The sequence below is a fragment of the Dama dama genome, chromosome 21 (assembly GCF_033118175.1).
Source record: "Dama dama isolate Ldn47 chromosome 21, ASM3311817v1, whole genome shotgun sequence".
NCBI classification, from domain to species: domain Eukaryota; kingdom Metazoa; phylum Chordata; class Mammalia; order Artiodactyla; family Cervidae; genus Dama; species Dama dama.
In genome coordinates this window covers 26,695,483-26,718,904 of record NC_083701.1, presented here as the reverse complement: position 1 = coordinate 26,718,904, position 23,422 = coordinate 26,695,483, and the positions used below count along the sequence as shown (strand labels likewise).

Sequence of the window (23,422 nt, the reverse complement as noted above, 5' to 3'; positions counted from 1 at the left end):
ACGATTCATCTGGTCTTAGAAGCACCTCTGGAGTGTAACTGGCCTGAGGGCAGGGACTGCCCTGTGTGTGTGAACTCCCAGAATTCGGCACCTGAATCCTGGTTTGCAGTGAGTGCTCAGTGACAGTTTACTCAATGAATACAGCATCAAACAAAAAGCATAACATACAATGAATTCAACAGTAATTATTAAAACAGTGAGACATCAGCCTTTTCAGTCTCAAAGAAATCTCAGGCCATGCTTTGTACAGTTCGAGGAATTATGTTTATATGTGTTTCAAATTCAATCTGCAATTACTCACCTGTCTCTTTCTAACACCCAGCAAAATGCTACCTGTGGGGTCACAAAGAGTCGGACACAACTGAAGCAACTTAGCATGCATGCACAAAACTCGTGGCAGGGTGTAATCAATGGAGAGTAAGCTCCTTTCGGGGCGTCCCAGGTGGCTCAGTGGTAAAGAATCTGCCTGCCAATGCAAGAGACTCAAGAGATGCAGTTTCAGTCCCTGGGTCAGGAAGACGCCCTGGAGAAGTTCACAGCAACCCACTGCAGGATTCTTGCCTGGGAAATTCCATGGACAGAGAAGCCTGGTGGGCTGCAGTCCATGAGGTTGCAAAGAGTCAGACACAACTTAGCCACTAAACAACAATAACAAAGCAGTCCTTTTACTTCAGCAAGGGACTGGAAAAGAGCACCGTAGCAACCACACAATAAATATTGGCAGTCGTGTTTACCATGTCACAGCAAACTTGAGAAGCTACAGCCAGTTAAAGAAATCAGAAGGTTTAGTAAGTTTGAATGCTCCCAAATGCCAGAATCAGCCTAACTTCCGTGAGCTTCATTATTGTTTGTGAGAAAGCTCTTAAGTTCTCAAGTTACGTGAAGCTCTTTTCTTTGCAGTTGGTCTGCATCAAGGTCAGAAATTGGAAGAGTCAGAGTCTGGAATTCGAGAACATGGGAAGTGGGTAAAGCTGACCTGGTCACTTTTGACCAGGGCTGGTTCCTGCCTCCACTTCTGTTTCCATGAACACAGCCATCAGCTCAGGAAAAATAAGTTCAAGTTTCTTCCACTTTGTTTTCCTTTCTTCTTCCGTAGAGATAACCCCTCAACGTTTTGCTCATTAGAGAAAAGGGGCTTTGTGGCTGATATTTGCAATGTTTGAGAAGGTAAATACCCTCCTGATAGCAGAACGTGTTTCTACCGTGTGTCCTGTGGGTCTGCTCCAGTGACAGCCACCCTCCTGAATCCGGTGAGATGCTGACAACCTCGGGATCCACAGTCATCTTCTCAGTCACTTCCGGCAGCTGAATAACCTTCATGACCGAAGGCATCGCTGGGGCTCCTCCACACTCCCCATCAAACCAAGATGAATGTGTCCCATAATGGCCGTTTTTGTTACATTAGTCTGGGAAGATGAAATCAAAAGGACAACTTTCAACAAAAATGTCCTGCGTCGACAGTTCAATACTCTTTCTCCAGGCCCAGAGATTGCCCTGATTGTGTGCCGGATAAAGGCTAAGCGTGCAGCTACCTGCTAGTTTGACAAAGCTGTTCTCTCGCCAGCAGGTTGCTTAGCCTTCTTCTTCTTCTTTTTTTTTTTTCACAGCAACCCTCTAATTCCAACAAACCCACTGGATTAACAAAAACCTGAAAGTAAAGTAGCACAAAATGATAGCCCTGCATGAGTGACTATTATACTTTGCAACCTACAATTACATCGGCTCAATCTCAATGCCCTCAGACATTATTTCATTAATTCAAGCCATTTCAGAACTGGTAAATATTTCCTCTTCTGGGATTTTTCTGTTCTTCTTCGTTTTCAGCAGAGAATTAGGAAGCAGGCAAAGGCCACTTGCACAGTGGAGAACGGGGCCAAGGGCACCATCAAGATGACAGAGAGTGAGGGGCTGGTGCAGAAATGGGGGTGGGAGTTGACAAAATCGATTCAGAGACAAAAAAGGGAGGAAAAAAAACAGAGGGAGAGAGAAAGTGAGATCAAAGAGAGGGAACTCAAGAAAGAACTCTCCAGGCGGGAAGTGGAGATGAGCAGGCTGGTCCAGTGCCCACGGCTGGCACAGGCCAGTCAACTCGGAAGCAGGGTTCACCCCACTGAGCACCACGGCTACCGGGTGTGTGCAGGAGCTGGGCCGGCTTTCAAGGCCCGCGTTCAAGACGTCTGAGGGTCTGAAAGTCAAATCCTTTCAAGAGATTTCTTCCTGTGACAGAATCCTTGGGCCAATATAGATGCAAGTGCTAGCTGACTTCGTAAGAGGAAAAAAAAAATGTCCTAACATTCTTAGTTGGTCCAAAATCTTCATTCTGTAAAATAGCTTTTCAGGCTGTGAAATCAGATTTGGGGAAGATTGTGGAGCTGGGCACAGATGAACCACTTGTGTATTCTCGGCAGCTCTGTGCTGGGAAGGAAGGAGGAAGGACAAGGACAAAATATATCTCACTCGTGGATTCACTTCCAAGGCAGTGGATGGTGAAGAGGAGGGATTTTGAAAAGAGGACCTTGATTCCAATAGCAGCTCTGCTACTTACTGGCTGTGAGGTGGGGTGAGTTATTGGACTTCAAAAGCTACCATTTCCTCATTTACAAGAAGGAAATAAAAATAGCACCTGCCTGACAGAGCTGCTGTGAGACTGAAGATGCAGGTAAAGAGCTTAGTGCATTGCTAGGTTCCCCTTTGACCTCAAAGGAAAGTTAGATAGTATTATTTGAAACATAAGAAAATGTGAGAGCAATAGACTAGATCTTAGGGATCTATAAAAGTGAGGGAAAGGGGCTCAAGCCAATTTTAGGATTTTATTTATTTTTTTAAGTCTTTATTGAGTTTGTTACAATATTGCTTCTGGTTTTCTTTTTTATATTTTTGCTTTTTGGCCAAGAGGTACGTAGGATCTTAGCTCCCTGACCAGGAATTGAACTCCTCCCACCACTGCACTGGAAGGAGGAGTCTTAACCACTGAACCACCAGGAAACTCCCGATTTTAGGGTTTTAATTCTCACTAGAAAGACCGGAATATGAAGTTTCGTGTAGGTGGGTAGCCTCTTTCTAAAATCAGGTGCTGGAACGGGGAGGATGTTCTAGAAAAATGGAGGAGTCCACCTGCACCATCCATACCGTCTGTCCCTTCTGGCTGGTGAGGCTGTGAATCTGTGAGGGAAGGAGGTACCCAGGAAGTGCTGGGCGGGGGACGGGTCCCCACGGAGGTGGGGAAAGGATTGGCACAGTCTCAGGTCAAGCGGGAAGTTCTCCTTTCAGAAAAACAGACATCTCCCGGAAAATGTTATGTGCTAACCTCAGGGGCAGCTCTGCCGGGAAGAAGAGCCACCTGCCCACACCTCCTGCCAGAGGATGTTTCGGGGAGCAGGGGATCTTCGGTTATCGTGCGAGCCGAGCTGAATGGCCAGCTGGAGCTCAGCACCAGCAGCATTGCGCTAGCCTGGATTTCACACTGTTTGCACAATTACGAGAAATCAGACAACAGAAAAGGTGCCAATTCACTCTCCAAAGGCGCATGAACACTCCGGGTTCCAGAGGCTGGCGTGCAGCATGCAAGCACCGCCGATCCCCGCACCCCTCTCCTGGTGGTACCTCATTCAGGCTCCAGGGCCCTCCCGTGGGACACTCCGTACCTCCCCTCTGGATGAAGAAAGGGCTCCTCCTCCCTGATGAGCGTCTAGGATGGAGCTCGAGCGGCTGGGTCAACAGAGGCTTTTGCAAATGCCTGCTGCTTGGTCCCTTGGCCCTCCTGGCTGCTGGGGAGGGAAGCCAGCTGCATCCTGAAGGCAGTTCCACTCCGCAAACAACGCGGCGCCCTAAACAGTCACAACGAGGTCGGGTTCAAATGTTGGCACGCACACAAAATATTAATTAAAATACCGTGCATGATAAATAATATTGTGATCGGAAGCAGAGGACTCCTGAAAAGTCACAGTTGGTAATTACTTGAGCGTCTGCTAACATACTCTCAGGATTCCAGGGCCGCTTACAGGACAAAATAAGTCTCGGGGAGGTGACCTTGAGAGGTCACCTTGTGTGAGTATCCTCCTGCTTAGGAACTGAACCATGTCTGAGCAAGCCCAGAATAAGAGTCTCCATCCTGATTTTTCAAGTGCTAAAGGAAGAAATTCCCTGAGAACTCAATAATTTAATTTCATAATAAATATTGGAGTACCAGCTAGTGTAAGGCTCTCTGCTTAGCCTGGGGATAAGGTGTGTGGTGGGGAGGGACACATGGCTCTTATTTTTCAAGAAGTAACTGGTTATTAGCAGATAGAAACTCCTCTGTGCCTCCCTAGGGCTTCCCAGGCGGCGCTAGTGGTTAAGAATCTGCCTGCCAATACAAGAGACACAAGTGACGCGGGTTCAGTCCCTGGGTGCGGAAGATCTCTTGGAGAAGGAAATGTTCTTCCTGTGTTCTTGCCTGGAGAATCCCATGGACAGGGAAGCCTGGTGGGCTACAGTCCATGGGGCTGCTAAGTCAGACACAGAGCACACACACACACACACACACACACACACACACACACACACACCTCCCTAAATCTTTCATGCTGCTGTTAAAAACCCATTGCCACTTGTTTAGTCCTTAACTCAGTACCCCACAGGATTCCAGTTCAAATGCTTCTACACCCTTTCTTAAGTACCAGGGACTTGTGGGTGGGGGCGACACAGGGAATTGTCCCTAGTACTTCTCACTACTGAGGTTTCCCACCGACTCCAACAAGTGACGCAATTGTGCACCACCTCATTTATCTAGACCTTTAAAATTCTTATCAAATTTGACGTTTATTGCCCCAGTAAGTACAGAAAACTGAGAGAGGAAAAGACCCCATTATCTTCATTCCAAAAGCATTTTCTATTTGTGGCTCCGTCAACATTTCGGCATCTCATTAGACATATTTAATTTCATTCCCTCAACAATAACCCACGTATCACACCAGTGACCACCACTTCGCTGCTCCAGCCCCTAAATTCTATTAGTGTTCAGAGAGTCTCCTGGTTGCAACATAATGTTCAATCAGCGCAGAGAAATTAATTAAATTAAAATTATTTTTATTGTGATTTAATTAGCTTAATTTAATTACTTTGTTCACTGACTGGGCATTCTGTGGTTACGGCCAGATCCTCGCTCTCATTCGTGGCACGAATGTTCCCACAGAATTGCACATTTTCTCTGCTCAGCCATTGGAGCGGGCTGGGGGAGTGTGCCAGAAACTCACGATTTATCACAATCAGCATCATCACAAATTATAGGAAGCATCCAGCAGTATGATAACTTCTAAATGAAGTGTCTGAAAGCAGGTCACACCACCAGCCTCGGCTGTTAATCCATCATATTTCATAGTCAACCTGACACCTTGTCCAATTTGCTGGGCCTGCTTTATCACCAGCTCCTGTGAGCTGCTGACTCTCTGGGCCGGCGAGCTGGGGATTCAGCTCTGACTCAGGCTGCCACCCACACAGAAGGCCTGGCCGGCCCTCCTTGGCCTCCCCTGGTCCCAACTCCATGCTCCCTGTGGCCAGTCAAGCCACAGCTCCTTCCTCCTCTCTGTCTGAGTCTGAGCCCCACTCTCTGAAATTCAGTCTTTCCACAGATTGCAAACGTCAGCGACAAGCCACAGTGTGTGACAGCCCTGGGCCTGGATCACCAGAGCACACCAGATATGTCTATGATTGCATCACTGTTACTGACCATATCTTGGAAGGGCTTCCCTGGTGGGTCAGCAGTAAAGAACCTGCCTACAGTGCAGGAGATGCTGTTTCAATCCCTGGGTCTAGAAGATCCTCTGGAGGAGGGCTTGGCAACCCATTCCAGGATTCTTGCCTGGAGAATCCCATGGACAGAGGAGCCTGGTGGGTTGCAGTCCACAGGATCAAAAAGAGCTGAACACAATTGAAGTGACTGAGCATGCACACATCTTGGAACATTTTACTTTCCTCACTACTTCAAAACAGCAGTGGGTGTTAAATCCCGCAGTAGACCACTCATGAATTCAACCTTTCTCCCCTGAAGGCCAGTCCACGATGCTGTGTGTGACTCAAGCTGGACCACAGTGGCCTTTGGATTGGTGTTTTTCAGAAATGAGATCAGCTCTAACTTGCATGTATTTGAAATGTGTTCCCTTGATGAATGTGGTCAAAGCTGTAGAAAGGTGTTTTCTTATGTTCTAGCAACTACAGCCATGAAATAAAGACACTTGCTCCTTGGAAGGAGAGCTATGATAAACCTAGACAGCATGTTAAAAAGCAGAGACATCACTTTGTTGACCAAGGTGCATATGGTCAAAGCTATGGTTTTTCCAGTAGTCATGAACGGATGTGAGACTTTGGCCATAAAGAAGGCTGAGCGCTGAAGAACTGATGCTTTCAAACTGTGGTGCTGGAGAAGACCCTTCAGTCAATCCTTTAAGGAAAGCAACCCTGAATATTCGTTGGATGGACTGATGCTGAAGCTGAAGCTCCAGTACTTTGGTCACCTGATGTGAAGAGCTGACTCACTGGAAAAGACCTTGATGCTGGGAAAGACTGAGGGCAGGAGAAGAAGGGGGCAACAGAGGAGGAGATAGTCAGATGGCATCACCGACTCAATGGACAGAAGTCTGAGCAAACTCTGGGAGATAGTAAGGGATGGGGAAGCCTGGAGTGCTTCAGTCTGTGGGGCTACAAAGAATCAGACATGACTTACGTACTGAACAGCAACTGTATATCGGTATACTTGGCTTTCTGCATGATCTTGTATATTTTATTTTATGCTCTGAAACCATTCTTCTGAGGAGAGATCCAGAGGCTTTGCCAGACTGTTCTAACAACGGAAGCCTAAACTATTTTTTTTCTGTCCCTGTGATAGTTTCCAGTGGCTACTGCAACAAATCATCACAACTTGGGTGGCTTCAAACAATAGAAATTTATTCTCTCATAGCTCAACGTCAAATTCAACATCAGTCTCATGGGGCAGAAATCAAGGAGTCCTGGGGCTGTCCTCCCTGCAGACGCTCTAGAGAAGAATCTTTGCCTCCTTCCGCTTCTAGTGGCTGCCAGGATTCCTTTGCTTGTGGCCCCTCACTCCCATCTCTGCCTCCATCTTCACATGGCTCTCTCCTCTTCTGTGTGTTATCTCCCTCTGCCTCCCTCTTAGAAGAACACCTTTGATGGCAGTTAAGGTAGCAGTCCCCTACCTTTTTGGCACCGGGTACCAGTTTCATGGAAGACAACTTTTCCATGGACTGAGGGGTGGGACAGAAGATGGTTTCTGGATGATTCAAGTGCATTACATTTATTGTGCAGTTTATTCCTATTATTAGTATTATTGCATCAGCTCCACCTCAGATTACTAGGCATTAGATCCCAGAGGTTTGGGACTCCTGATTTAGGGTCTAACTGGATAATTCTGGAAAATCTTCCCATCTCAAGATCTTTTTTTAAATTACTATTTATTTTATTTTATTTATTTATTTATGGCTGCACTAGGTCTTCATTGCTGCTTGCAGGCTTTCTCTAGTTGCAGTGAGCTGGGGCTATTTTCCAGTTGCAGTGTGTGGGCTTCTCATTGTGGTGGTTTGTCTTGTGAAACACGGGCTCTAGAGCACAGGCTTCAGTAGTTGTGGTACATGGACTTGCAACATATGAGGTCTTCCTGGACCAGGAATTGAACCCGTGTCTCCTGTTTTGGCAGGTGGACTCCTAACCATTGGAACTCCTAACCATTGGACTCCTAACCACCAGGAAAGTCCTGCCTCTCTCTTATAAGGACATTTTTTTTATGGCATTTAGGATAATCATGGAAAATATTCCTGTCTCTAGAGCTTTAACCTAATCACATGTTCACGGGCTCTTTTTTCAAATAAGGTAACATTTACAGGTTCCAGGGATCAGGTCCTGATATTTTAGGCTTCCCAGGTGGTCTAGTGGTAAAGAACCTGCCTGCCAACACAGGAGATATAAGAGACTCGGGCTTGATTCCTGCGTGGCAAGGATCCCCTGGAGGAGGGCATGACAACCCACTCTAGGATTCTTGCCTGGAGAATCCCATAGACAGAGGAACCTGGCAGGATATAGTCCAGGAGGTCCCAAAGAGTCAGACTCGATTGAAATGGCAGCATGCGTTCCTGTGTTCTAGGGGCCACAATTCAGCTGACTCCAGTCCCCATGCTTAATTAGTTACTGACCATCCAATTCTGTCTTTGAGGAAGGGACATAAAATGATTTCAAAGATGGAACAAAATTGAGAGCAAGTTAAAACAGATGTTCATGCAAAACCCACTGAAATAATCTGTTGTCATTGTTTAGTCACTCAGTCATGTCTGACTCTTTTGTGAGCCCATGGACTGTAGCCCACCAGGCTCCTCTGTCCATGGGATCTCCCAGGCAAGAATACTGGAGTGGGTTGCCTTTTCCTTCTCCAGGGATTAGGTAAGAGTTAACGTGATGGTTAAAGACAGATCGAGATCCTTAAAAAATGAAGCTTCTGCCCTGGCCCAGGAGAGGAACAGGCCTGTTTCTTCCCCTCCCAAGGAAGAGAGTACCGGCATTGTAATCCTGGCCGCTGGAGCACGTGTGGTTCTCGGGCCCTGAGATCTCACGGGGCCCAGGTCGGCAGTTCTGCTTTTCCCTCCCACCCCGCATCCTGCCCTGAGCAGGGGCTGTCTGTATTTGTGTGCTTCGCAAAGTATTGAATGAGGAACTTGGGCCACTGACCAGAAGTGAAAAAGGGCAGGGACTGTGTGTTTTTCAATTCAACAGAACAAGAGGAAGTAAGTGTTCACTTGGACTTGAGATGTTCAGGGTACTGAGGAGAACAAAATTCCTACAGTGAGGTGCGGCAGCCCCCAGTTTATTTCTGAAAGGAAAAGACAGCCGCCTCTTCTGAACACGGTACCCGGCTGCTCCAGCAGCAGCATCCTGATGCCCTTCGCAGGCTCCCTGCCCCCAGCTGTGTCTCTTCATTCATAAGACCTGACCTTCCCAGTTCCGGTTCGGTCAACTAGGCCGGATGCACCACGTGGGCTCACGCTTCACTTCCTGTGTGAAGCTTTGAGCACATGGGCTGGGACACAGAAGACCCCCAAAAATACCCACATACTTGACCTTGAACGTCTCTAACGCACCTGACTCACAGCCTCAAGGCCACACCGGGAGTGCTGCCTCTGAGGATAATTTAGAAACTGCACAGACAGGCTGCGTTAGTGTTGCAGCAGGTGCCGTTGCTATCACACGAACTCATTTCGCAAGGTCACTTCTGATACCGCACAGGGCCCTGTGGGGCTCCTGGGCACAAGGCTTTTGTGTCCTCGATTTCTTTGATTATAGGAAACAGACTTCATTCAGCCTCCATGACCTTCCCCGAGTTCCGATGGGCAGAGTCAAGCAGTTGTTAATCAAGGACACGAGGGAGAAACAAACCATCTAGAGCAGCCTTGGGACAAGGTTTAGTTTCCCCATCAATGGATATATACAACAATATCTTTGATGCGTTTGCAGATATTGAAACCCCCTCCAGGTGGGAGAAGCTAATGATTAACAATCGCATGCTGTCCACAAGTATGTAGACCCCAGACCGGTGGGACCTGAAGGTTGATGATGCTGACTCCTACTAACCTCACCAGCAACCCATCAGAAGAACAGCCACAAGCTTATCAAGCCCTCTTTGGATCATTAATATAAAACTTCTCACTGTCTTCCCCAAGTGGGGACACAATGGCCCTCAAAGCTATTAGCCCACTGTGGCCCCCTTTGCCTGACAAAGCAGCAGTCACAAAATTAAAAGACACTTGCTCCTTGGAAGAAAAGCTATGACAAACCTAGAGAGCATATTAAAAAGTACAGACATCACTTTGCCAATAAAGGTCCATCTAGTCAAAGCTATGGTTTTTCCAGTAGTCTTGTACGGATGTGAGAGTTGGACCATAAAGAAGGCTGAGTGCCAAAGAACTGATGTTTTCAAACTATGGTGCTGGAGAAGACTCTTGAGAGTCCCTTGGACAGTAAGGAGATCAAACCAGTCAATGCTAAAGAAAATCAACCCTGAATATTCACTGGAAAGACTGAAGCTCCAGTATTTTGGCCACCTGATGCAAAGAGCCGACTCATTGAAAAAGACCCTGATGCTGGGAAATATTGAGGGCAGGAGGAGAAAGGGGTAATGGAGAATGAGATGGTTGGATGGCATCACTCACTCAATGGACATAAGTTTGAGCAAACTCTGGGAGATAGTGAAGGACATGCAGCCTGGCATGCTGCAGTCAGAAGCAGACTTGTGACTGGCATCTAAAGTGGAGGTAGGGACACCCCTGGTGATCCAGTGGTTCAGACTCTACACTTCCAATGCAGAGGGTGCAGGTTCAATTCTGGGCAGGGAACTAAGATTCCACATGCCACACAGTGCAACCAGAAAAAAAAATTAAGTGGGGGCAGCCTTGTGGAACCAAGCCCCGAAATTGTGGGGTCTGTACTAATTTTAGGTAATTAATTTCAGGGTTGAACTGAATTGTTGAACATCCAGCTTGGGTGTTTAAGAATCAGAGAATTGGCTGGTGTTAGAGAAAACATCCCGCTAGGGTTAGGATTTGGATATATATTTGGGGGGTACAAAATTTAACTCACTACAAAGGGGAAAGGAAAGAAGCAGCAGGATCCTTGCTTTCTCACAAAATCTAACAGAACTGAACACATATTAATTAAATTTGTGAATGTGTTATCTATGGAATCAACATAAGCAGGCAGAGTCCAGAGGTTAATGGGTTCTTCTTGCTAGAGACCTCTATTGCTTTTGGTGACACATAAGGTCATCGTACAAACTTTATTAAAAAGAATGCAAGATTTTTTTTTCAGGAGTTGCACCATTTGTCCACCAATGGAGTATATGTTGCAGATGTTATTCTGGGAGGATGGGCAGGAAATACGAATCACACTTAATGAGGGTGAAATCTGTGAACTGAGCACTGGAATGGTCACTGTCCCTACAGATAAGGAAGCACCAGAGATCTGGGACCTAAACTGAGGCCCCTTGGGACCCCTTCCTGGAATGTCCCACGAAGTTTCTCACCAGTGAAAAATAAGTGATTAGGGACTTTCCTGGTGGTCCAGAGATTGGGACTCCATGCTTCCTCTGCAGGGTGTGCAGGTTCAATCCCTGGTCAGGGAACTAAGATCCCACGTGCCAAGAGGCCAGAAAAGTAAAAATTAAAAATATAAATGATTTCGATTCATGCCAAGGTCAGGTAGCCAAGAAAAGAGATACCATTGTTATCAATTTTATGATTTTTATTTTCTTTCATGTCATTTCACTCCCTTTTCTAACATTACATTTTCTTTCCTTTTTTTCTTTAATAATAGCAAACATTTGCTTTCACAGACATGCAATTTCTTCTTGCATCAATGTCACTAGGTAGGTGTCATTACCGCTATTTTACAAAGAATAAAATGAGGCCCCAAAAAGGTAACAAGAGGTTACACAGACATTCAGTTGTGAAGATGGCAATTGAACACAAACACTAAATCTCACTCTTTTTCCCCAACTCTATGATGTCTTCCTTTCTACTCCTGGAAAGTGAAAGTATTAGTTACTCAGTCATATCTGACTCTTTGAGACCCCATGGATTATAGCCCGCCAGGCTCCTCTGTCCATGAAATTCTCCAGGCAAGAATACTGGGGCGGGTTGCCATTCCCTTCTCCAGGGGATCTTCCCGACCCTGGGATCGAACCCAGGTCTCCTGCATTGCAGGCAGATGCTTTACCTTCTGAACCACCTCTGTTTTCCTTTTCCTCTTGTTATTTCAAAGGCACTCACAGACTTAGGACGCACAGCCACTATTTTAAGAGCCACTGTTGTCAGCACTCTCAGTACCAAGACTACCCAGGGAGGTTTTATGAAAGCTGACAGCTGGCCCCATACCAGGCCAATCAAATACCTTTGGGAATGTGACATAGACATTAGCATTTTGTCATCCTCCTCCCCACCAGAAAACATTAATATGTAGCCAGGATTGACAATAACATCTCAATGTATCAAGAGATAGATAACATCTCTTCTTAACCATAGAAAAGAAGATATTCACTCTCTGAAGTATAATCCGATCTCTGAAGTACATCTTCGTAATCTCGCTGATGAAAATCGAGACTAAACAGACCAACAACACTTGCAAATGGCAATTTGAATTGACGTGTTTAATGCCCCTCCCTTCCCAAATCCCACTGAAAGATCACAGAGTTGTGCTGGGCAGGGAGAAAAGTCTAGAACATTGACATAAAATAAGGAAGGATGGTATCAAGGGGCTAGAATTTTGAAGAAGTTGGCATGATTTGGTGCAGGTGAAAATGACAGGCCAAATACTGACAAGCACTATTCAATGCTGACAAAGAAAAGCCGTGTGGGAAGCAAGTGGATGAAATTCTCCCTGAAGACCCAGGAAATTCTCAAAGTTGACCCGGAAGCAGATGGGACTGTGGGGCAGTTGGTGGGCAGCAAATGAGTGCAGTTTAGCAACACTACCAGTGCCTGACATGGAATTGTTGGCCACCCAGAAACACCTGGGGAGGGAGGGACCCCCTCCATCAGCCCCTCTACTATCAGAGGTTTCAAACGAGTGAGAAAGCAGTGAATTTCTGAGGCAAAAATGCCTTCTCAGTTTTCTGCTACCAATTTTTCCTAGCTGAATAGATTCCCTAAGCGAGGAAAATAAAACTCCCAAATAAATAAAAACTTAAAATTCCCCCTTTGGGACTAAGAGAAAAGGAATACATACAATTGCTGACAAAACCATCTCAAATCTCCAAAATTGAATAGAGATCTCCTTCCAAAGGGAAAACAAATCAAAAAATGAAATAAAAATCACAGAACATATGAAAGGATTTAGTACACGAACAGAAAGAAGACATTCTGGAAGACTCAGAGCAAATGTTTATCTATGAAATAACTTATTCCAAAACAGGAGATAAATGTAACACAATCTTTCATTTAGATTTTCAATAGTGTTGAAAGGACATTATGGAGAATAGCTATAAAGAGGAAATAAGGGATAGATATTCCTATTGGTGAAAATCATGCTCACTAGAATTTTTCTTTTTTAATCAACTTTAACCGGGTAGTTGTAAATTTTCCAAAGATGGCAAATCTCCCAACTCCCACGTTCATTTGCAATGTGACCTTCCTCTTTTATCAAGAGGAGGAGTCTATTTTTTCACATGTTTTAAACTGGGCATGGGTAGCAGAGAGACTAAGACTTCTCTGATCAATAGAATATGCTGGAAGTGACATTGGGCCAATGTTTGGCATCACTCTTGATTGGCCTGGCAGCTTTTGTTTCCTGCCAATTGGAAGTCAGCAGCCATGTGGAAGGTTGACCATCCTGAGACCACCACACTGTGAAAAGCCCAAGTTACAAGGAGGCTCTGGAGAGCGAGATACCATGGTGGGGTGGGTGGGGGATGGCAGGAATGGGGGCAGGGGTGGAGAGAGGGCAGTCTGACCATGCCATGGGAGTAGAAGCCAGAATGTGAGGGGACCCTCCACCCAAACTGCACCAACCGAGGCCTTGTGATAAGAGACACAGTACCCAGCCCAGTGACCAAACTTCTCACCCTAAGTATAAAAATAAGATGGTCATTCCAAACCACAAAGCTTTGAGGTATTAGTTTGTTAAACAAAAATAGATAACACGCAGGGGCAGGCCACAACAGCCTGCAGTGCCTTATAGAAACAGGCGGGTTTGGTGAATGTGAACTTGCTGAATGTTGAAATCCCAAGCCCTTTCCTCCAGTTCAGCTCCCAGAATGCAGCCAGCCAGGATATTAACCCTCCGGGTAGGAGGTGAACAAATTCTCTGAGAAATCTGACCAGCTCAAGAGGAAGACCTAAAGCAGGCCTTTCCTGGAGCCAACCTACAGAGACAGTCCCTCTCAGCAGGGCCTGCCCACAGGCACACAAGCTTCCAATCAGACTTTAGCCCCCACTCTAAACATGCAATCCTAAAGGAAATCAACCCTGATTTCCTGTTTCCTTCCTGATATCCAGTGGAAGGACTGATTGTTGAAGCTGAAGCTCCAATACTTTGGTCACCTGATGCAGAGAGCCGACTCGTTGGAAAAGACCCTGATGCTGGGAAAGACTGAAGGCAAAAGGAGGAGAAGGCAGTAGAGGATGAGGTGGTAAGACAGCATCACCGACACAATGGATATGAATTTGAGCAAACTCTAGGAAATAGCGGAGGACAGAGGAGCCTGGAATGCTGCAGTGCATGGGGTCACAAAGAGTCAGACATGACCTGGCAAAGAACAACAACCAAACATGCAAACAATCCAAGAAAGAGAGAGAACAAACACATAAAGGAGAGGGCATTTAGAGGAAACAGAGGCTATGCAAGGAAAATATGATGAAAAAGCAAAACAATCAGTACTGTCCTTGGAGAGGAAATAGAGGAAAAGATATCACACCCATAAAACAAAACAGAATGCGATCAAAAAGAAAAACTAGTCAAAGAACAAAAATAGAGCTTTAGGAAATTAAATAAATGAATAATTCACCAGAAGTTTTGGAACGTTAGTTGAGGAAACTTTTTAGAAAAGAGAGCGAAAGACAGAGATGGAAAATGTAAAAGACATGAAAATTAGAGGACAGAAATAGACCAACAGTCATCTGTTTATCCAAACAATAGAGTTCCAGAGAGAACAGATGGAGAAAATGGAGAGGAGGAAATCACCAATGAATTCATTCAAGGGGATTTCCCAGAATTGAAGGGCATGACCCACACCAACTCACATTACCAGGAACCTTCACCACAGTGGTGAGAACAAGATTCTGAAGGAGAGGGATTGAAAGAGATTGAGAGACAGTCACGCACCCTTGATAAGAAGTTGAATGAAAGGATTTCTCAACAGCAACACAGGGAGCTAAAAGACAATGGTGCAGTGCCGTCCAAATGCTGAAAAATGATCTCCATACTGGATTTATCTATCCAGACAAACTATGAGTCAAGAGCATGTGTAGAAGGAAGACATTTTCAGACAAAGGAAAAATTAACCGCCAACACGCTTTTTCTTAGGAAACTGTGGGAGTGTACGAAATAAAGTGAAACAAAGGAATGAGCCAAGGAGAAAGAAGATGAGATGCGAGGATGTGGCTTCAGCACAGCAGAACAATAAAGGAACTTCCCAGGCCATTAATGAAGGGGGACCTCAAAATGACAGTGGTCAGTCAACACAAGAGCCTGTCAGAGACTCCTGGACATACTCCCCCAGAAGATGAAGACACAGGATGTCTTATGTGAATGCTCATTTCAAGAGACATCTGGAACACTGGCATAGAATCAGGGATTGACAAATGCATGGAAAACCAAATAAATAAACAAACAGAACAAATATAACTCAGAGTAGCAGCCTCAAGAGTCCCAACTGTAATTTTAAAATTTTCAGCAATCATATTAAAAACAGAAAGAGCTGGGACTTCTCTGGTGGTCCAGTGGATAAGAATTCACGTACCAATGCAGGGGACATGAATTCAATCCCTGGTCCAGGAAGATGCCACAGAGCAACTAAGCCTGGGTGTTACAATTACTGAAGCCCACGTGATTAGAGCCCTAGAGCCTCAACTATTGAGCCCACATGCTGTAACTACTGAAGCCCGATCGCCCTAGAGCTTGTACTCCACAAGAGAAACCACTACAATGAGAACCTGCACACCACAACCAGACACGGCTCCCACTCGCTGCAACTAGAGAAAACCTGCACGCAGCAACGAAGACCCAGAGCAGCCAAAAATAAATAAATAAATAAACATTTCAAAAGGAAAGAACTAAATTCATTTCAATAGTATACTTTATTTAATTCAATGGACATGGCAACCCACTCAGGTATCCTTGCCTGGAGAATCCCGTGGACATAGAAGCCTGGGGGCTACAGTCCATAGGGTCTCAAAGAGTCAGACACGACTGAAGCAGCTTAACATACACACACACACACACACACACACACACATTCAAAACATTATTTCACCATAGTCAGTAGAAAATTATTAAGATTTTTATATTTTTTCATATTAAATCTTTTGAGGTCCAGTGTTGTATTTTGCATTTATACCTCATTTCAGCTTGCACATGGAAATTTCTCACAAATGCTTGATTTCAGCTGTATTTAGTTTTCATTAAATCTGCAGTTGAAAAAGTGATTCACATACCAAAAACCTAAATGTTTTTCCCAAGAGCCATCAAGTTTTAATTTAGATATAAAGGAATTAATAAATAAATATTTAATTAATTAATATTAAAAATTAATCTCTTGGTCACAATAGCCACATTTTAAGTACTCAAAAGCTCCATGTGGATAACTGCTATTGTTTTGAAAAGTTATATGTTATGCTTATATGCTCAGTCGTGTCCAGCTCTTTTGTGACCCCCATGTACTATAGTCTGCTAGGCTCCTCTGTCCATGGGATTCTCCAGGCAGGAATACTGGACTGGGTTGCCATGGCATTCTCCAGGGGATCTTCCCAACCCAGAGATCCAACAGGAGTCTCCTGGGTCTCCTGCACTGGCAAGTGGATTCTTTTACCACTGCACCCCCTGGGAAGCTCTTGGACAGTTAAAATCCTGAGAGATCAAAAAGTTATTTGAAAAAGGAAAAAATCATTGTAGTTACTCCATGGCTTGATTTTGAATAACATACTCTGAATATTCATTTAATCAAAATTATAACATGAATTACATTGGGTAGGTGGGCATAGGAAATGTTCATTGTGTCAAAGGAGGAAGAGCAAAGAAAGCTAAATCCTAAATGCCTGAAACTGAAGAATGAAAAAGCAGCAACGTAATCCTATTAAATAGGAGCATAGAAATAGATACAGAAGGACTCCATCAATCTAGCTCGATGTGATGGCCCCTGAGTAAGGAGAAATGGAAGGGCAAGGGGCGTGGGGTTTTTTTTTATTTGTGTTTTTTCTAGCAAACTTTATGGTATTGGTTGACTATTTAACCTCATGCATGTATGGTTTTGATGTTTAAAAAGATCTTGAAAAATGATCTTGGGAAGGTGTGCAGACTGGAAATTTTCTATGTAATATTCTTGCATAGGATTGCCACTTTAAGTTGTGCCCCTTTCTCATTGTTTTATGGAAGGAGAAAGGGGGACACAGGAGTGGGGGGGGGGGCACAGCCCCTAATTTAGGAGGAAAATAAAGTGAAAGGGAGCAGAGAGGTGGCAGATGCATCCTTCTGGCCAGATCCCAAATCTCACTCTCCAGTGCCCTCCCCCACCCAGCACAGGCTCCTAAGAAGTTACACAGACGGGCACAGCCCCCGGAGGATGGGGCTGGGGAACTGGGAGGGGGGCAGGACAGTTCTCAGGGGATGAACAGGAGGCCTACATTACACCCCACTCTCTCCACATCTCAAACCAGCCCATCTGTGAAGCCTGGTAGCTCCATGGGCAAGACGACCTCCCCTCCTCCAAGCCAAGCCCACCATCCTTCAAGGCTCAGGACAGAGCTTCTTTCCACAGTAATTTTTCCTGATTTCTACTGGCCTCACCAATGATATTTTCTTGTTTTGTTTTGTTTTGTCTTTTTTCCAATCTCACACAGCACATGCGGGATATCTCTCCCCATCTGGGCCTGAATTATAAACTATTCTAAATTGCACACTGCTGTTTCCAAGTTGTGTGGTGAGATCAAGATCAACCCCACGTGCTTCAGCAGGCCCCACCATACCCAACATATAGCATGGGTTTAAAGAGTGCCTGATGATTGATGGTTGATGATGTTGTATATGCTTGCATAAATATCTACAGTACTGCTTATGACAGAAACTATGGTATTAGTCAGGTAGGTGGATGGATAGTGATAAATTTGTATACATAGGAATCAGGTGCAGAGTTGAGTTCAGTGTTTCTTCATTTCATGCTTTTGCTTTTTTTTTTTGCACGTGTGCTCAGTCATGTCCAACTCTTTATGACCTCATGGTCTGCAAGCCCACCAGACTCCTCTGTCCATGGAATTTTCCAGGTAAGAATACTGGAGCAGGTTGCCATTTTTTTCTCCAGGGGATCTTCCCAACCCAGGTATGAAATCCATGTCTCCTGCATTAGCAGGTGGATTCTTTATCATGGCTCCAACTGGGAATGTTATTATAATTGGTCAGTATAAACTCCTCTCCCTTTAATTTTATTTGAATTCTTCCCCTGTATCATTAATCCTCATGATTTGTTTTCTTCTTCTCCCCCCACCTAATAGACCCCCCATCTAAAGTGTTAATTTGCCCTTGGAAATATACATATCTTAAAGATAGAGTGTTGTTAGTGTATGTATGCCTTTCCTAACTTTATTAATGATAATCATGCACAGTGATGTGACTGTAACTTGGTGCTATTGAACTGTACAGTTAAATAAGGTTAAAATAATATGTTTTATATTATGTGATCTTTACCACAATAAAAAACATTTTAAAAATGATATCATGCTATAGATCTTGTTCTACATCTTCATTTTTCATTCAATATTCTTTCTAAAGCACTATGTTTATCCATTGCTTCATTATACCATGGTCTTTACATCCAGAAACTTCTACCACATCTCATCTATCCATTCCCCAAATGATGGATACCTATGTTGCCTCCAACCCCTGGAATCCAAAGGGATGCTGTAAGGAGCATCCTTAGACATGTGTGTTAGATATGTGTTGGGATTGCCATGCCGTAGCATGTAAAACACAATTTCTGAATTGCTCTTCAGAATGGGTACACCCATCTCGCTTACACCAGCTGTAGATGAGAACCTACTGCTGTGTGACACAGGAAGGGCAGTCAGACACACTGGGACAGCCGAGCACCTAGGGGAGGTGATTCTCACGTGACTCTTAGCATCTCCACAAGAAGTAGAAGACAGGAAGGCAGTGGCTGCTCTGGTGGGTCATTTCCTTGGATCACAACCCTTTAATATAGGGCCAAGGATGAGCCCTGGGGGACCTGTGCTTCCCTGGCCAGCTCACTTGTGCTTGCTAGGGTTCAGCTTATTTCAAACCCTGCTTTTGATGTGTCAGCTACAAATGGGCGCTTGGCATGGGCACTTGCCATCCACCTCTACAAGGATTAAATCATGTGCTGCTGCAGCTGCTGACCTTCAATAACCCCTGAAAGGAGTTCATATGGAGAGCAGAAATGAGACACTCTGTGCTCAGGGAGAAAAACTGGCAGGACAGGTCTTCAGATAATTCAATATTTTCACAAGCCAATTTTATGAGCCCAATTCTTGTATCTCCCCATACCTAGAAAAAGCACTAAAATCTTTTATGGTGATGACTGTTTCTCATGACTAGCAAAGCTTCATGGCACTAGTAGAAATCTTCTGGAAAAATATGTGTCTGCTTGCATGTATTTCCTCTTCACCAAAATCACATATATGCTGACCTTCCCCCAGCATCTTTGGAGCAGTTTCTCAGAGTTATCTGAGGTGTGTCTCCCGGACTACAGTCCTCATTTTGCCCCAAATGAAACTTAACTTGCAATTCTCACATTGTACTTTTTTTTTTTTAAATCAACAGATTCATATCCCAAAAGCTTCTCTAGCCAGGGAAAGGAAAGCAAGAGGGAAAAAGAAACAAGAAGAAATTAACGAACAATATCTGACTCCATGGTTTCTTAAAAGGTAAACCCACACACACAATAAAGAGGGCTCCAAGGTCGAGGACTCCTCCTAGCCTGAGAATTGATGACCCCTGTGCTAGATGTGGCCGAGCAAGTCTGTCTCTGTCTTTTCCTGCCCGTACCCTCGTGTTTCATCACCAGCGTCTCCAGGGTCCTAGCAGCGTGGAGTTCTTTGCTTTACGGCCCCTTGGAGTCCTCCTTGACATCATCCACCCTCCACAAGTGTGCCCTGCGCCCTCCATGTGCCCACATTTGAGCTCAAGGATCAGACATGCCTGGTATCACTTCCCTACTTGGCCTCAGTGGTGGCACCTGGAGGGCTGGGTGGCAGGACTGCAGATCAGATGTAGAGGCAGAGAGAAATCAAGCCCCCAAGAAAGGGCAGACGGCCATCTCCCACCTGGGCCCCCCGCACCCCCGCATGTGCCCCTCCACTTCCTTCCCCTGATCCCCACCATCTGGGATCCACCTAGGAACAGACAAAGCTCCTGTTGGTCACATCTGGTTTAAGAGAAAGAAACAAGGAGGCTGGTGACCTCCACTAACAGGCAGCACTTGGCACGCACAATAGAAGCAGCTGCTGTTTACAGCCCTGTCTTAGGGTGGCCTCAAGCTGGACCTCACACTTCCCGTGCCCGGCTCTCCCCTGGGGGGCATGGTTTTACATGGGGCATCTGGAACCTCACAGACTTGCAGCTTAAAAAAAAAAAAAAAAAAAAAAATCCACCAATATCATGAAGCTCTGAAACTAGACCAAACTCTCTTCCTGGGAAAACTTTCCAGACTAGCTCCTGATTGACCTCTTACTGTAAGCCAGTTCCTACAGCTCCCAACTCTCCACTTTCTCTCTCCATCAAATGGGAATAAATCACCCAGTCAGCTGCCCAGAAAAAGGCCACCCCAGGAAGCCTCATTCTATGTAACAGCCAACAGAGGTTTGAAAACACTTCCAATTTCTTAACTAGGAAAAATACCAGCAAGAATTCAGGATGTCAGTTCGAGACTGGTATCACACTGCCTCGGAGGCAAGTGGCTAGGACCTCCCCAGGCCCGTCCTATTTGGTGTTGCTATCTGTGTCTCTTCTGACCCCCGGGCCTCTCTGGTCCCCATAGAAACGAGCCTGGAGCAGGCGCCTGTGGGGAGCCGGCGCTGTGCACCATCTGACTTTGCCAGCGCCCTCCCAATACCCGCTCCTGATTTCAGCCGCCTGAGCCGGCTCCGCTGGGCAAGGTGGTGCCTAATTACCTCCCTTCTGTTTTCCCCTCCTCTCCTCTGTGATCCTCTCCCCTCCCCGCTGCCTCGGAGGACAGCCTTTCCAAGAAATAGCACAGCGCACACCTGGTGCGGTGAGATAGGGGAGCTGCCATGGAGACCAGGCTCCCGTACCCACCCCGCTGGCGGCTCCTGGGAATAAGTAACTATCTCTAGAATGCTGCAAACTCCAGATGTGCAGCCTGAGTGCCTGGAGACCCGGGCTCCTCGTCTCATTATGCCTAGTTTTTTTCACAAGTTTCATATATGCATATCCAGCCTTCAGAAGCGGGGGATGGGAAATGGTAATCTTCCTTTTAATATGCTACCACATGCCAGCCGCGGACAGCTGTGCACACACCACACGTTGGACTGGACATGAAATATAGCCCGGGACCATTTTTTAAGTAGTCATTCCCAGGGCTTACAAAACACATTTACTTGGAGGGAGGTCACACAGTCTTCCTTCTGCATAAAAAGGTGGCTTTGAAATAGGTACGACCATCTGGAAGCAGCCTCCTCGGCCACTGACATGGAAAATGTACACAGGACACCATCGTTTCCTGGACTGGGCCACAGAGGCAGACACACACACACACACAAACACACACACACACACACACACACACACACACACGGCCGTAATTGTTTAAACAGACAGCTTCAGGTCTTCCGTGATGCTTACCTTGCTCTGCAAAACCATTTGCCAGCAGCCTGGGTGACTCTGGGCAAGCTGGAAGGGGGCAGGATTGCAGTTTGAGGGAGGGGGCATTCATCTGTGTGCAGGAGGAGAGTTCTGGAATCCAGATTTGGGGGAAATTATTTGCACACTCTCCAGCTCATCCCCGGGCTTGCTAATAAGGAAGGATATGTCAAGTGCGTGACTGCAAGTAAATAGCAAAACACCGCAGCGAAACAATGACCTCTGCTCTTCTGATCACTACAGCCAAGTGTTTGCTACCCTCCCTGGAAGACTTAGATCTCACCTTTAACAACGGGTTTTGTCCAGGCATTTAAAGGAAAAGCACAATGGCTTCCGTATGGCTAAGTGATCTCCCTGTAATTGGCAGTGGGGTGGGGGTGGGGGAGTCTCTGTAAGTTTATTAACATTTATTCTTCAAAATGAGTAAACTGCCCCACTTGACAAGACTTTCATTATGCAGACCTCATCCAGGCAAATTCTTGACCTCTGAGGCTATTTAACTTTTCGTCTTGTTTCTTTCATTTATATTTCCTAATCTTGTTTTTCTGTTTTGTCTTTTTTTTAATGTACACGTTACAGATAATATAAATCAGCTGCCTTAAAATTTAGAGTGCCATTCCAAAGCTGGACACTCTCCCAAAAGAAAAGCTCAGAAAGAATACAGTACAGAGCTCTGGGTAGTCCAAAGGGTTAAGCTGTTAAGTGCACAAATAGCAGAGCTCCTGTTACCGAGAGGAGAGGGAGCTGACTGGAGGAAGGGGACCACTCTAGGTCAGCCTGTCCTTTACATCGTGAAGAGCTTGAAAGGGGCTAATAAACCCAGCAGCCTATGGCAAAGGTAATTTATTTTATATTCCTACTCATCACATGCAATATTTTTTTGGAGGGGGAGAGCAAATATAATTCAAAGAAAGTGATAAACAATAAAAAAAAAAAACCACAATATTGAGTGATGCTTCCAACCCCCCCACCCCCCACATCAAGTCACGAGAACACATGTCCTTCTCTGCTTTTGTGGTGTATTTCTCATCCTGTTTGTGCGTCAACATCTTCAAAGTGCTTCAGGGCTGGGGCAGGGGGAGGGGGGATGATGGCGGCTCTGCCTGGCGGGAGGTCACTGGTCCTTCCTTGGGGCTGGGGGAGGGGGTGTGGAGGGGTGGGGTGGGCACGCAAATCCCCTGAGATGAGATGAGCAGCTCCCCAAGGTGGGTGCAGGCATTTCTGCACAGGCACCCCCCAGCCCCACCCCCTGGAAGTCATGTCCACTTGACTTATGAATCGGCCCCTGGCTGGGTGTAATTACTGAAAGGACAGCTTTCCAGCTGGTTTCCTGCGCTTCGCCCGGGGTCTGGGCTCGGGGAGAGGCAGGGCTGTCCTGCTCCTGTCTCCCACTTGCCTCATTTTACGTGCATGAGGTCACTGGACTGCAGATGAGGTAACTCTGCAGCCGGCCCGTGAGCCGGGAGAGGCTACCACATGACCATCCATGTAAATACAGCGAGGTCCCCGCAGGCCGGTGACAGCTGGGCTCTGCTGCCCACTGCCCCTGCCCAGGGCAGGAGCCACCCGACTCCCGACTCCCGGAGCCTGTCCGAGCTCTTAAAGGCGCCAGATCACCGCCTGAGCGTGTGTCACACACACCCCCTGGGACACTGGTCTATCAGGCTCTGGGCAGAGCAGCGTCGAGGGAGGAGCACTGGGTGATCCTGTGATAGGTGTGCGGGTGGTGGGGGGAGCTGAATGAACGTGCGTGTGTGCTGAGTGGCTCCAGTCGTGTCTGACTCTTTGTGACCCCATGAACTGTAGCCCACCAGGCTCCTCTGTCCAT

At 46.0% G+C, this 23,422-nt stretch overlaps 1 long non-coding RNA gene across 1 annotated transcript; it reads right to left on the bottom strand.

Annotated features, from left to right (window-relative positions):
• Nucleotides 1–240: 240 nt before the first annotated feature.
• LOC133042297 (uncharacterized) lies at nt 241–21,734 on the bottom strand. Its single transcript, XR_009689468.1, has 3 exons — nt 21,577–21,734; nt 3,645–3,827; nt 241–1,406 (listed from the first exon to the last, which is right to left on the bottom strand). It is a non-coding gene; the product is annotated as an uncharacterized LOC133042297 (long non-coding RNA).
• Between the last annotated feature and the right edge of the window lie 1,688 nt (nt 21,735–23,422).